The sequence below is a fragment of the Ochotona princeps genome, chromosome X (assembly GCF_030435755.1).
Source record: "Ochotona princeps isolate mOchPri1 chromosome X, mOchPri1.hap1, whole genome shotgun sequence".
NCBI classification, from domain to species: domain Eukaryota; kingdom Metazoa; phylum Chordata; class Mammalia; order Lagomorpha; family Ochotonidae; genus Ochotona; species Ochotona princeps.
In genome coordinates this window covers 88754075-88770075 of record NC_080865.1, presented here as the reverse complement: position 1 = coordinate 88770075, position 16001 = coordinate 88754075, and the positions used below count along the sequence as shown (strand labels likewise).

The 16001-nt window shown below is 42.6% G+C and overlaps 1 protein-coding gene across 1 annotated transcript in view; it reads right to left on the bottom strand.

Annotated features, from left to right (window-relative positions):
- OCRL (OCRL inositol polyphosphate-5-phosphatase) overlaps window positions 1–15147 on the bottom strand; it is a 72401-nt gene extending 57254 nt beyond the window's left edge. Inside the window, exon 1 of the mRNA XM_058658318.1 lies at window positions 15022–15147. The gene's annotated coding sequence lies outside the window, so the exon portion shown is untranslated. The remainder of the gene's footprint in view (window positions 1–15021) is intronic.
- Window positions 15148–16001: the final 854 nt, after the last annotated feature.

The following is a 16001-nucleotide window of genomic DNA, read 5'->3' as shown; positions in this document are numbered from 1 at the left end:
CCATGAAGATGGCAGGGAGTCAAGTCTTTGGGCCATTATCCACTGCCTTCCTAGTCATGTTATCAGGAAGTTGGATTGGAAGCAGAGCAGCTGGGACTCCAAGCAGCACTTGAAACATGGGAAGGCTGCATTGCAAATAGTTGTTTAACTTACTGAACCATAATGCTGGGCCCCTGGTCAAACCTCTTGCCTGATACACTCACAGAGAATGAATACTGTGACAGGACAATTCATCATCATTTCACATAGTCAACAGGGATTGAAACCTTAAAGCCACCAGTCTTCTTTCCTTTCCTCATATCCATCTCTACTCTGGGACCTCAATGCAATGTTCCAATACTTTTATTCATCCTCTCCAGAAATCTATGATAGACTAACCCTCAAGATTGACTTTGAGGAAACAGCATCGTGATGTAGTGGGTAAGGCTGCCTTTTAGAATACTGATATCCTAACTAGGCTCTGCTTTGAGTCCCAGCTGCTTCACTCGTGATCCAGCTCCCTGCTTGTGGCCTGGGAACGCAGCAGAGGATGGTCCAAAGCTTTGGGCCCCTGTCACCCACATGGGCAACTTGGATGAAGCTCTTGGCTCCTGACTTCAGCCTGGCCTACCTCTGGTGGTTGTGTCCATTTGGAAAGTGAAGCACGCAATTCATAACTAGTGAACCATCAAAACCACTTGATCAAGAACCTCGGAGCATGCCCTACATCCGGGACCTGGGGTAGGTGGGAGACTGGGTGGGCCTTCTCCCTTAATATCCCCCTTTAAACATGAAGGAAACAATATGTAAATAATAGTCTTACCCACTTTTCTATAGCCCTTGAACCTTTTTACCCTAATTAACTATGTAAAGATTGTCAAAAATAAAATTACAAAAGAAAAGGAAAAAAAAAAAGAAAGTGAAGCAATATAAGGAAAACCTCTTTCTCTCTGTCTCTCTCCCTATCCCCACAACTCTGATTTTCAAACAAACAAAGTCTTTTAAAAATAAAAAGACTTGGAGCCACTCTGTCGGCTCAACTAGCTAATCATCCACCTCCAAGTGCAGGCACCCCATATTGGTACCAGTTCATGTCCTGGCTGCTCCACTTCCCATCCAGCACCCTGCTTTTGGCCTAGGAAAGCAGCAGAGAATGTCCCAAATCCTTGGGACCTGCACTGTGTGGGAAACTCTTGGCTCCTGGCTTCAGCCTAATCCTGTCCTGGCTGTGCTGCCGTGTGGGGAGTGAACCAATGGTTGGAAAAATCTCTCCCTCTCTTACTTTGTGTCTCCTAGCTGCAAATCTGCCTTTCCAAAGAAAATAAACAAATCTTTTTTTAAAAAGAAGGGGAAAAAAGACTTTCTTTAAACCTTTAGTAATTAAGAGAAGGGTATGGGGCCTGATCCAAGGAGCAGAGTGCAGAGCCTTTAAAACAGACTGTCTCACAAGTATGGAAAGTTGATAGAGCATATGACATTTCAAAATATTGGAGAAAGGCCAGGGTATCTAACCAATAGTACTAAAATGGCCCATATGGAGAATTATAAAATCAAATCTACTTCACATGACAGAGGAAAAAAATCAATTCCAGGTAGATGAACGATATAAATAAGGGAAGAAATGTTTGCAACTTGCAGAATAAAGAGAATATCTTTATGATTTGTTGTAAGAATGAGAGTATCTTGAACTAAATTAAGTTTAAAATATGTGTATTTCGACACAGTGTATATAAATTGAAAAGACAGGGCCTGGCGCCGTGGCCTAGTGGCTAAAGTCCTCGCCTTGAACGCGCGCCAGGATCCCATATGGGCGCCGGTTCTAATCCCAGCAGCTCCACTTCCCATCCAGCTCCCTGCCTGTGGCCTGGGAAAGTAGTCGAGGCAAATCCCTATGCTTTGGGACCCTGCACCCGTGTGGGGGACCTGGAAGAAGTTCCTGGTTCCCGGCTTCAGATCAGCATAGCACCGGCCATTGCGGCTCACTTGGGGAGTGAACCATAGGACGGAAGATCTTCCTCTCTGTCTCTCCTCCTCTCTGTGTATCTGACTTTGTAATAAAAATAAATAAATCTTTAAAAAAATAAATAAATAAATTGAAAAGACAAGCCACAGACTAGGAAAACATTTTTCAATGCAAATAATCAATAAATGATAATCTAAGAGATTCTGATCTGGATGTCATCACCTTTTGGATTTTTTCTCCCTACACTTGCTCTGCTGAGTCACATGGGCTCAGGGCCTTTGTACTTGCTGTTCATCCTGCCTGACCTCTCACCTCCATTAGGCCTTTGTATAAATGCCATTTTATCAGTGAGGGATTCGTGGAAGACTTTATTTAAAACTGCAATTCCTTATACCACACTACGCATACATGTTCTCTATGTGTCTCCCAGTCACTTTCAAAAACGTATTTATTTATTTATTTATTTTAAAATCCAAGTTAGAGAAAGAGAGAGAGAAAGCTTTCATCAGCTAATTCCCCAAATGGCCACAATGGCCAGAGCTGAGCCAATCTATAGCTAGCTGTCAGGAACTTCTTTCAGGTCTTCCACATGGATGCAGGGTCCCAAGGACTTGAGTCATCCTCTGCTGCTTTCCCAGGCCATAATCAGGGAGCTGACTGGGAAGTGGTACAGCCAGGACTTGAACTGGCACCCATATGGGATGCTGCAGTCGCAAGCAGAGGATTATTTTGCTATGCCATCTTGCCAGCCTCTCCCATTCATTTTTTGTTAAAGAATTTATCACGATTAGGGCCTGGTGCCGTGGCCTAGTGGCTAAAGTCCTTACCTCGAAAGCGCCAGGATCCCATATGGGTGCCAGTTCTAATCCCAGCAGCCCTGCCTCCCATCCAGCTCCCTGCATGTGGTCTGGGAAAGCAGTCAAGGATGACCAAAAGCCTTAGGATTCTGCACCTGCATGGAAGACCCAGAGGAAGTTCCTGGCTCCTAGCTTCGGATTTGCTCAGCTCCAGCCATTGCAGCTGCTTGAGGAGTGAATCATCAGACAGAAGATCTTCTCTGTCTCTCCTCCTCTCTGTTTATCTGACTTTGTAATAAAACAAATAATTCTTTAAAAAAAGAATTTATCACGATTCACCACACATATATTGTACTTACTAATATCTATTTGTTTTCATTTAATTTGAAAAGAGAAGAGAGAGAAAAAAAAATCTTCCACTTGCTGATTCCCTGCCCAAGGCTGGGCCAGACGAAAGGTGGGAAATGGAAACTCCATCAGTGTCTTCCACATGAATGGCAGGAAGAGAATTTCTTGAAGTTTATCTGCTCCCTACTGGTATGCAAATAAGCTGGAAGCCAGACTGGAAGCAGAGGAGCAGGGACTTGGACCAAACGCTCTGTTATTGGATGTGAGCATTCCAAGCATCATTCTACACATGATCTTAGCCAGAAGGCCGAGAGGCGATCTGAGCATCATTCTAACTGCTGCACCAGCACTGCCCATGCCCCACCACCCTGTACCTATCAATTTTTTTGAGTGTGTGGATTTTCCCTTATTACAATTCAAATCCCATGATGGCAAGTGGGGTTGTGTTGTGTTGGTTTTGGTTTTCTATTTTGTTCACAGGTATATTATCAGCACCAAGAATCATTCCTGGAGCAAAGAAGCTGCTAGAAAAGGCTTCATTAGGTGAATGAATTAGCATGGAGGATGATAAGAACTCCCATAAGAAAAAGAAACTTTGTAGAAAATTTGACAAAATGCATAAAAAAAGTCATTCATAGTCAAGGAAACACAAATGGCAGATGAAACATGAAAAGATATCTGACTTTATTACTATTCAGGAAAACTGCAAAATAAAACCGTGAGATATCATTTCTATTGGTTTGGCAGAAATTTAAAAACTCACAATACCAATATATTCAGAGTAGGTTTGACAGAGCTGTGGTGAAGAACAATTTGACAATGTCTCATAAGATTTCTAGGTCTAGATTATGGCAGAAGCCTAACATTTGTACACTGTGTCCTGGGTTTCTGAATTCCCATCAGGTTTGGGTCCCTAGGTTTCTGAATTCCCATCAGGTTGGGTTCCCAGGTTTTTGGGTTCCCGTCAGGTTTGGGTTCCTATTGGATTTGGGTTCCCATCAGGCTTGGGTTCCTGTCAGGGTTATGATTGGGTTTGACATGTGTCTGCCAGGGTCTGGATTGTGTCTGTCAGGGTCTGGATTGTGTCTGTCAGGTCTGATTTGTTATCAGGGTTGTGGATTGTGTCTGTCGGGTTTGTCCTGTAAAGATTGTGAGGGTGTGGTGGCCACTTGTCTATCATGTCTGTCTTCTTTTGTCTTAAAACTACGTGGTTCAACAGGTCCTGTGCTGAGATAATCACTGCTAATCAGAGTTTCAATCTAATAGTCCCCTGGGTGAGTGCTGTTTTACAGTTGGGAAGAGCAGAGCTTTAAAAAGAATAAAGGTTGCTTTGGGGATAAATGTTTACTTTGAAATATTTGAGTGATCACTTTGTAAGTGTGAACGTGATCTGTAACCTATAAACTGTAACTGTAATCTATAACTTGACAAAAATACGTAGATATTATTTGTGGTGATGACAAATTCTGGTCTGATCAGATACTTTTCAGGTCTGTTGGCATCTTTGATAGATTAGTTCCTCTGGTTTTGGGATTTCCAGATGGGCCCCTCGGGGTCTTAAAATGAGAAGAATGTAAAAAAAAAAAAAAGCCTTTCTTTCTTCTGATAAGGATAATAACTAATTTGGCCATTCGGATTATATGCAAAGTACTGCCAAAAAGTTTTATAAAATCCTTCAGGTGCTTTCAAAATACTGTGTGGACTGAGTACAAATGTTTTTGCCAATTAATGAGTTTAAGGTATTTAAAGTTTTTATTACCTGTAGCTTGCATTCTCCAAAACATTTGCATTCAGATTTATGGGGACAAGTGAATATAAGTTTCACCTTTAAGGTTGATGAATTGGATAAGTTAAAATACTGTTGGCTGTATATACAAAAATAACACTTCCTGTATTCTAATGTTCAGGAAAACTTTTCCTACAATTTTCCCATACTTTGGGAAACTTCTCTGTGCGGATAAATTGTTCGCCTTCCCCTCATCTGGTTCCACTGAAATGCAAAACACCTTTTCTGAGGATTTGTGGGGTTTCTATCTGGCAATGTGAGTGTATGAGTTCAGCTAGAATTTGTCTTTATCATAACAGAAATATTACTTTGTTTACTGACATTGTCTATGTGAAAATAGTGTGAGACAAGAACTAAGGTAACTTTTGTAAATGCCCTGCAACACTGCAATTAAAAAATCTGTGTCTTAGATTGCCATTTTAGCTTTAAAAGTTGATTAACAATACTCTGGTTCTCTTCAGATCATACAAATCTTTTGCCTTTCGAAAGTTGATTAACAGTCAAGCAACAAACTACAGTGCACTTGTAAATCTGTCCATTGCTTTTAGCTTTGCTAACCTTGAAAGTTTTCTGGGTCTGATGTTGTAATGGTTAGTCATTACCTATATGAAGAGTCAATTGTATATCTTAATAGACTGTAAGACTGTTCATTGTTTTGGGGGTACAAACTTGACTTAAAGACTTTAATGTATATCTTTTGTTTGAACTCTGTATCTGTTGCCTATTAAAAGTATACAGAAGTCAGTTCCTATCAAGGTAATGGTGGCTAGCACTTTCAGATAGTAACTCATACCTGAAGAATAGATTGCTGTAAGCATCGGGTGAGATTGGCATAGGAACCAATCCTCCCAAAACCTCTTTGTTGCTAAATGTGGCTTTAAAGGGTATTTGACACTAACTCCTGTTGTCAGATATTTCCCTGCCAATGTGGAACTGGATCAACAATCAGATCTAATTCAACCTGGCAATGAGGGACAATTGACTTTGGAAATTAATCCTAACTGCAAAGAGGGCATGAAAATCAAAATGGAGTCACCTGTGTCAACCCTAAACCAAACTGATTTAAGCCAAGAGGTGTGAAGGAAGGGTTCTTATGTGTAATTGTTGTTAGTAATTGTTACAGAAGACTCTGTAGAACTGTATCCCCTAAAATGGGTCCCTGTTTCAGAACTGAGGAAGTAAGGATTAAGGTCGAGACATTGTCACTAACAGAATAGCTGTTTGTGATGTACTCTGGAAATGGAATAGTTCATTTGTGTGCAGTTAAGCAGTGTGCACTGCCACTTTCGGAGTAAAAGGTAAATAACTGGTTATTAATTCAGCCACCTTGCCCCCAAATCATTCTGTATGTGACTACTTAAGTCATCCCAGACTAAAGACAACTACCACGCTAATGGAACAGTTTTGAGGTGGCCCTAACACCAGTGGGGCCTACCAAAGTACTGCTGATAGCCTTCCTTGACCCAGTCTAGTCCAACAGACTGGATTCCAGTGAAGAGGACAGAAGGTGGATGTAACTACAACAGGTTACTCACTAGCTGACAGGTCTCTCCAGGTGGTGCAGCAGACCTATCACAAGGCCAATCCCCAGCTCTGGCTCTCTCAGGCTGCAGTGGACACTCATGGAACCCCCACCCCCTGTGTACCAGCCTAGAGACATCATATGGATTAGGACATATCACCTGCAGGCCTAGAACCTCGCTGGAAAGGACCTTAGCAGATGATCCCGACCACACCTCCAAGGCTGTGAAAGTGGCAGGACTCAACCCCTGAATTCATCATTCCTGGCTAAAGAAGGCCACACTGAAACTGGAAGATAAAACGACTGTTCAACACATTGGAGATCCAATAAAGATTAGACTCTTGTTCTCTATCATAATGCTATTACCCTGTATGAGTGGGAGCTCTGAGATGCAGATATTAGAAAACTGGAGTAAATTCTACAAACCAGATAGGGTTTCACTGGATGTGAGATTGAGTCAATAATTTCACTCAAGTGTTAGAACACCAGTGGGGAATGTTCTGGGGTACAGCCATTGGTAGCTCACACCTGCTTGACAGTAGACAGAACACAGCAACAGTTTCTACACCCTGCCATTACCACCTCCTCTTGCACCATTCATGTTAATTGAAAGCGCCCCTTCAAGTTAATTGAACCTCTTCCCATCTTCTGCACCATTCAGGACAATTGTCAGCATGGAAATCACTCCCCAGGCTCCAAGCTTGGTGCACCTGGCCCCTCCTGCCTGCTAGTATACTAGATTAGGATAGCTACAGGAAAACTTTGGGCTCTGGTAACTGCCTTTCTGCCTCCTGCACATGGAAACTTTGTATTGCGTGGCTCTCAATCTGATTGGAGGATGAGAGTTTAAAAACCCCTGACTTTGGGCAACTTGGTGCAGTGGCTCCTGGAGTGTAGCAGGAGCTACTGTCACCAAGCTTGGGAAATAAGGACTCCTCGTAACATCCTACGCTTGGGTCCAGTGTGATCAATCTTGTACTCCACAACAAATGAATGTCTATTGCAGCATTTTTTGTAATCTCAAAAAATGGAAGCAAATTAAATATGTTGGCATTTGTTGAGCAAATCATAGTGTTTGTGAAATTGAATACTATTTTGAAATTAAAATGAATGGATTGGAGTTATTTGTAGTGGCAGACCTAAATCTTAAAAATATAATGCTGAGCAAAAAAGCCAACTGTAAAACATATATGGTATAATATGTATATAAAGTCTGAAAATATCATCTGTTCCTCAGGACCACACAGATATGGATTAATAACATATAATACATGAAAGAGCATGAGCATCAAATTGAAGGGAGGAAGAGGAATGGGATTGAGGAGGAGCAGACAGGGAACATCAACTATATATGAAATACTTCTTCTTAAAACTTATCTGAATGTTGATGTCACATGATTTGGTAGATTTGGCTAGTGAATACAGACATTGGGTTATATCATTTCATGTACATTCCTGCAGTGGACATCATTTGCAATCAATGACTAGAGAAATATCCATGGGAAAGGGTTTACAATGTCAAATGCTGAAAATGAGACAATGAAAATGATAGCTGAAAGATTTTCTTTGAATATCTCACACAGTTCACTAGAAAATTAGATCTACCTCACATGACAGAGGAAAAAAAATCAATTCCAAGTAGATTAAAGACCTAAATAAAGGGAGAACATTTTTGCAACTTGCAGAATAGAGTATCTTTATGATTTGTTGTAAGAATGAGAGTATCTTCAACTAAATTAACTTTCAAAATATATGCATTTCAAGACGGTGTATATAAGTTGAAAAGACAAGCCACAGATTAGGATAATATTTTTCAATGCAAATAATCAATTAATGATAATCTAAGGGATTCTGATCTGCGTGTCACCACCTTAAACATGTAGCTTCAGTAAGTAGAGAGGCTGAATTAGTTCACAGCTCCTGGCTTCTAACTGTCCTGGCCCAATCCTGGCTGTTGTGAGTAGTTGGGGGAGTGAATCTGCAAATGGGAGATCTCTGTCTGTCTTTCTACTTTTCAAGTAAATAAAAATGCATAAAATTAAAGAAAAATACATAGACAGGATAGAAACAAGATGGCAGAGAATCGAGGAGCAGATGTATCATGAGCAAATGGAGACAACAAACCATGTATTGAAGAGGTTTGAAAAGAAAAAGAAGCAAAATAGCCTTTAAAAAATTATATATAAAAAGGGAGCAAATATCAAGTATTTCATTAACAGAATGATGACGCGGAATACTATTTCAATGGAATTAATTTGAAGGGTCAAGCAGAAGGTCTTGACAAATTTTGAAGTCATGTTAAAGCAAATGGAAAATACCTAGCAAAGACTGGTGAGGGCAGGTGTTGAGATACTGGCAGAGGGAGGTAGATTTGCAAACAAAGTCCCTCAATGATTGAAAGGTGGAGCTAGATAAGGCACCCTTAGAGAAAAGACAAAACACTTCTTCCTCAAAGTCTACAGTCTCCTTGTCACCTAAAATAGTGTCTGGCATACTGTAGTTGCTCAGTAAATATATTGGAGTAAGAGGACACTAGACAACAAGGTGTCTCACAAAAGGACAGACTCAATATCAGAGACACCCAATGCAATGAATTACATGATCATTGCACACAATTCACATCATTGAAATTCTAGTCTCAAGAAAACATGACTTTCACCACTTGCACCCACCCACCCCCAAATCCTGGATGCACCCACCCCTTACTGCACACATAGGTACATTTGAATTAGACACCTATCATTAAGTGTCTGGGGCACTTATAAGCTTTTCAGAAAGCAGATTAAAAAAATTAAGATCTTGAAAAATATTAGAAAATTCCAGAAGAAAATGACAACTTCAAAAATAATTTTTTAAACTGTTAAATAGGTACAAACTAGAATGCTTTACTGGGTTTATTAGTTGTTTAGCTTAGCATTTATTTAAGAATTCATTACGTTTGAAAATTTTCCAGTTGGACCCTCTCACTTCCCCAGAATTCCTGAGAATGCATAATTATTATAGCGAAATCACAGCCATTATAAAATTAAATTAGGTGCGAACAGTCTCCAAAACAAAAATACAAAAGCCCTCTCAAAAATTTATAGCAATAGTATAAATGTTTAATGCAGGATGCGGGTGCGTTTTAATACATTTAATATGATGCTGGCTGTAGCCTGTACAAGCGATGGAGCTTAGGGCCTAAGAAGGCAAAAACAGGCTTGCCTGAAACAGATGAGGTTGGGAAGGACGGTGTGTAGGTGAGTCGACAGCCGGAGGCTGGGAGGCAGGCAGAGCAGAGGCATAAATGATTCATTGATTTTTAAATCACCACTAGTTGAGAAGGCTTGCTTCTCATCTGTACAAATTCAACAGATAACAGTTTATACATAGAAAGGACAAAAAAGACTTCCTTTTTATTTCTGCATTTCTATGATATATCTCTCTTTACATATTTTATTTACATATTTCTATTCTCAGTCTTTGCAGACTTTGGAGAGAGAAAGGTTTGTGACCTGGGGCCATGGCCTATTACCTACAGTCCTGGTGTGATGGGGACAGGCCCAGCACGCAGGAGACACTAGCCTCTGGCACACAGTGCCCTCCAGCTCCTCCTTCTCTGCCTTTAAATAGTACCTTCCGTTTGCTACAGCATTCCTACTCTGGCTAGTTTCTTCCTTTCCTCCCCGCCTCCAGGCCTGCTTCCTTCTTCCAGGTTAGGTGTGCCTTTCTGCTTGCTGACTCTCAGGCAGCCTAAGCACCGCCCATATCCACCTGCTTCCTCTCAGAAACTGGAAAGACTGTGCTGAAAGAATAGTGAGGTCAGCCTGGCATGTAAGGTGCCAAGCATCAGTCCTCAAGGTATTTTTTCATAGTTATTTCCCAAGACTACTGTTTATGAATTTTTGCTGGGTCCATCATTCCCTTTACAGATGACTGTGCCCATGACTCAGTTACTTGGTTGATCATGCAGCTGAACACTGTTAGTTTGCCATCTTGGTCATGTCTTTTTCAGGGTTTTACATTATATCTAATATAATATATTATTAAATATTATATATTACATATATAATATACAATATATTGTATAATATAGTATATGTAGATTATTCTATATTATCATATAAATTATAATATTATAATATTATATATTATCTAAGGGATTAATATATAAGAGATAACATATATTATATGATATATTATATGATATATAATGTAAAACCAAGAGATGGTGATGTTGAAAAATAGCACATAAAGGTAATAAAAATTCTACAAATTCTCAAGATGACACTCAGGAAATGAATAAGCTGCATTTATCTGATAGAAATTCTTACATAGCACGTAAAAATTTCTCAAGTACTTTGAAAACCTTAAAAGAGCAAATAATTAAGGCTAAATTCAATCTGGTTTCTTGCTTGCTGGAAATAAAGATTAGCGGCATATGAGAAGTAAAATGATGAGATTAGAAACAAAACATACACATTTTCTGTACACAAAATTAAAGTAAGCACTGTGATTTTTTTTAAGGCACTTAACTACTAAAAAAAAATCAGGTCTTGAAATTTTTCTTCTCCCCATTTATCAACGCAGTAGGGTCTAGTGAAGTTTCATGTATACTGCAAAGGACAGGATAGGATAATCTGAAGTTTGTCTGAGCTCCCCTCTACCCATACTTGGTGATATTTTTCTTTTGGTGTTGTTTTTAAAGGTTTATTTATTTTCGTTGGAAAGGCAAATTTACAGAGGAGAGACAGAGAGAAAGATCTTCTGTCTGTTGTTTCACTCCCCAAGTGGCCACAGCAGCCGAAGCTGAGCCGATCCAAAGCCAGGATCCAGGAGCTTCTTCTAGATCTCCCACATGGGTGCAGGGTCCCAAGGCTTTCTGCCATTCTCCACTGCTTTCCCAGGTCACAAGTAGGGAGCTGGATGGGAAGTGGAGCCACTGGAACAGAACCAGCACCTAAATAGGATGCTTGCACTTGGAAGTGGAGGATTAGCCAGTTGTGCCATTGTGCTGCCCCTCCCCCCAACCACCACCACCATCACCACATTCCTTTGTGACATTTTTTAGTGCAGGCAGTGAGATGTGAGTCTGGTTTCAACTCCAATGAATGTCATGAAAGAGTAAAGAACATATTCTTGGTTTTTATTAAATCATTTTAAGATTTGTCCAGGAGGCAAGACAAAGATTTGGGAAGAGTCCCAGCTGATCAAAGACGTGTTATGCTCTTCACCCTACCTGTCTACCCCAGTTAACAACAGCCTCAGAATTGAAAGGGGTGAGTAAATAGGAAAAGAGAATTAAAAGCTGGAGTATTAATTTTTTATTTCATTTCTGATGATGTTTACATAGTTGAAAAGGTTGCATGCCCATGTGAATCACTGGTTAGGGAAGGAAGGGTGGAGGATTAGGGGAAAGTGGATGATACTATTGTTTCCAATTTTCTTTTTCTTCTTCCTGTATCTTGGAGAAGGGAGGAGATAAGGGGAGAAGGTCACACCCAGCATTATAACCCCACCAGTACCTGTCGAAGGGGGACAGCCACTTGATCTCATCCCAGGGTTCCCAATATGGAGCATGCTTCCAGGGCACTGCTCAATTGGTTTTGATAATTCTGAGATGCTGGTGATTTCATTGCTCCAAGGATGAGAAAATCATTTCAAGGTCAATTGGCTGACATAGTCCACCTTAGAGTCTCCACTCATCCAGATATTTGCTGTTAAAGCTTGGCCGGGACAGCTGTCCAATTTGTTATGCCTTCCATCCTCCGCCATGGTCCTATATGGCCTCTGCAGACCTCAAGGAGCTGTCATGTTCCCCATGTTCATCTGGGCATGCTGTCCACTACACTGGCTTCAGCAGCCAAGGAGGCCCAGTTGGAGTTCTGAGTCCAGCAGTTCAGAAACCTCATCTGAGGTGACCCCTGACCTGAATCCTCTGTGTGCAAGCCAGTGCGGGGTCCGGTTCAGACCATAACCCACATCAGTCTACACACATACTAGTGGTTGTAGTTGCCGGGTCAGTTCTGTCCCCAGCTCCATCTCATACGCAAATCAGTAGATGCTGTGGCCCAAACCAACACTGCTCACCACACACTCGGCTCTTATGCACATCAGCAGCAACTATAGTCCAGTTGGAGTGATCCCCAATAGTCACCACCAGGCCTGCCCCCAGCCATGATTCTTGCACATGCCAGTATGTGCAGCAGACTGGTCCAGTCTGTCCTGCATCCTATTCAGTTCTCATACAAACCAATGGGTGCTGCAGCCTAGCTCAGCCCAACTGACCCCACTATCCAGCCCACACTTATGACACCAGGTGCTACTGCCTGTCCATCCAGGCCCACCCCAGCCCTGGTTCTCATGCTCACTGGTGGAAGCTGCAGCCCATCAGAGAGGTGCCCACAGTTTCCCTACTAGGCCCACTACCAGCCCTGGATCTTGCACTTTCCAGGTAGTTCTGCAGTCTAGCGTGATAGGATTTGCCCCCATTCCTGGCACTTGCCAGCTGATGCTGTGTCAAAGCCCAATTTGTATGTATCATTGGATATGGTTGCTTAGCTTATCCTGGCTCTCCCCCTGAACCAGCTCACATGCAGGTCAATGGGCTTTGTGACCCTGCCCAGCCTGGTCTGCCCCCAATCTCGGCTCTCACTGGGAGCACTGGCCCAGCAGGGGAGCCCCCACAGCTCCCCTATTAGGCTCGTCCCCCTTGCCCCATCCCGGGTCTTATGTTTGCTGGTAGGTGCTGCAGCCCAGGTTGGCATGGCACTAATGTGAACTGGCTGGTGCTGTGGCCCAACCTGGCCTGTCCTTCACCCTGTCCTAGTTCTCCCATTTGCCAGTAAATGCTATGAACCGGCCCAGCCCAGCTTACTGCCAGACCTGACTCACATGCAGGCCAGTGAGTACTGTAACCTGACCTGGTCTGGGCAGCTCTCAGCCTCAGTTCTTGCACTCACCTGCAGGGAGTGCTTCCTGACAGAGGAGTTCCCCACACTCCTCTATCCCAGTGGCAGATCTCATGCATACCAGTGGGTCCTTGGCCCAGCCTAACTTGACTTACTTCCTGTCCTGGCAGGAACAACACCTTTGGCCATTGGCCCACACCTATTCCGGCTCTCAACATTGAGTGCTACGGCCCAGGCCCACCTGGTCCACCCATAGATCCAGCCTAGCCCATCTCACACCCACCCTGGCTCCTGTGAACACCAGTGGGTGCTGGAGTCTAGCCCAGCCTGGCACAGTCCAGACCCAGTTCACATACATGCCAAAGGATGCTGTAGTCATGTCCAGCCCAGTTCACTGCCCCAAGTCCAGCTTTTGTGTTCACTAGTTGGGGCCACAACCCAGCCAGGACATCCTCTTAGCTCCCCAACCAGGCCTGTTCACAGCCACAGATCTTTTGTGTGCCAGTGGTTGCTCTGACCCAGCTCTGCGTAGTCCACCCCTCATCCTCGCCTTTGCCATCAGATGCTGCAGCTTGACCTTGCCCAGCCTGCATTTATTCCCAACTCTCGCTGGTGGGTGTTGCAGCCTAGCCTTGCCCAGTCGGCTCCTACCCTTGGCTCACACAAACTGATAGGTATGATAGCCTAGCCCAGCATGGCCTGCACCCCATCCTGGCTCCTGCACAAGCCAATGTGCTATGGTTTGATCCCCTCCTCTCCCAGGCCAGCCCACATACCTGCAACAAGGAACAGCCCTGTCTGATCTGACCAACACCTATCTAGGCCTAAATCACAGAGCAACAGCCCACAAGGGAGGTCCCCAAGTTCCCCCACCTGGCCCATTCCCGGACCCAGATCTCAGGCATGCTTAGGCTCTTGCCTGGCATAGTCCACCTCCTCCATCTCGGCCTTTGTGTGTGCTGGTGGATGTTGCAGTCTGGCCAGCCCCACTCTTAATTCTTGGGTGCAGAACCTGAGGTCTTGTGGCCATGGTACCACCACACTGGGGACTAGTAGGGACTGTTTTTATAGGTCATAAATATCCTTTTAAAGGTTACCTCAGTGAATGGCAACAAGGTTAGATGACAGGATGACTGCATATCCCAGGGCAAGGAAGGTCAGTGAAAACCATATCAAGAACACAAAAATCAGAGGTCCTGCTCAGTACCATTGTTACTTCAGTCTTGCATATACTCTGGAGTTCAAAGTCAACACAAGGGTCAAGAAGGAGACAGTAAAGCCTAAATCTGATTGCCATGGAACTCAACACGACTCACAAAACCCCAAACATTGAAACAACTGAGTTTCGTCTTTGCACAAGTCTACATTGCTTTCTGTTCTCAGGAAGAATGGAGCCTCTAGAAGAGAATTAATGCAGATATGACCCATGTAACCTCCAGAACCTTGTCTGCTTTGCTTGCAGCTGAGTATCTAGTGCCTGGCACCTAGCACAGTTGCATTTCCATATGTATCTGTGGAACCTACACGATCTTGCAGACAATGCTGAAGGATTTGGAAGGCTCCTAAGGGTATTTGAAATCAAAACACATTGGGAAATGCTGCTCCTGTCAATTTAAATATTTCATTTCTTGATCACATGCTGTTTATATTGATCTCCATTTCAGTGCTAATGCCATCTTTCCCCTAATCTGCTATGCAACCATATCGGCTAGAAGCCTCTATTCTTCAATGCTTACCTCAAAGGGTCCTTCGTCTTTGAAGTTTTCCTCCTGTTGCCTCTCAGCTGAAAAGGAATACTCTTCTCTTCTGAACAACAGTGTCTCCATGTACCTCTTATAGAGTTTCTCAAGGTCTGTTCTGTATAATATTGTTACAGATGAACAAGCACATGATGAGCTTGAGTCATGCTTATCTCCACTTGCTCACCCATCATCTTTGCAGTGCTTTACAATTACATTTTTTAAAAAAAGCTTATTCTATTTGAAAGTCAGAGTCCCACCTCTTCCATCTGCTAGTTCACTCCTCAAATGGTCTTGCAACAGCTGGGGCTGGGCAAGGCAGAAGCCAAGAGCCAGGAGTCTGAATCCTCCAAGTCTCCCATGTGGGTGCAGGGGCTCAAGCACTTGGGCCACCTTCATTGTTTTCCCGGGTACAGCAGCAGGGAATTGTATTGGAAGTGGAGAAACTGAGACTCAAATAGGAACCCTATGGGATGTTGCCATCACGGCTACTTATCACAGCTATTTATAGTTTCTTGTAAAATATTTATTATTTCCTTCTTTTCAGGTACATAAAACATATATACACAGCTTAATGAGCAATTTAAAAATGAATGTTTATGCAACCTTTACTGAGGTCTAGAGAGTGAATATTATCAGCACTTTAAAAGACACTCCCATACCAGACACCTCTCTCTTGTCATTCCTTCTCCTCTCACACAGAGTAAAACTAAGGCTGGTACGCAGGCACAATACCCTGGTGAAGTTGTCACAGAAAATCTTCTGTCTCTTTTGGGCAAGGTGTATGCTGTACTTCATCCCTGGACATCACCATTGTCATGAGTTCCCTGCCAATCTTTTTTGTTTCTTTTTAAAATTTTTTTTCACTTGTAAATGTGGCCATAAGTACATATATTTTTAAAAGATTTATTTATTTTCTTTGGAAAGGAGGCAGATTTAAAGAGAGAAGGAGAGACAGAGAGAAACATCTTCCATGT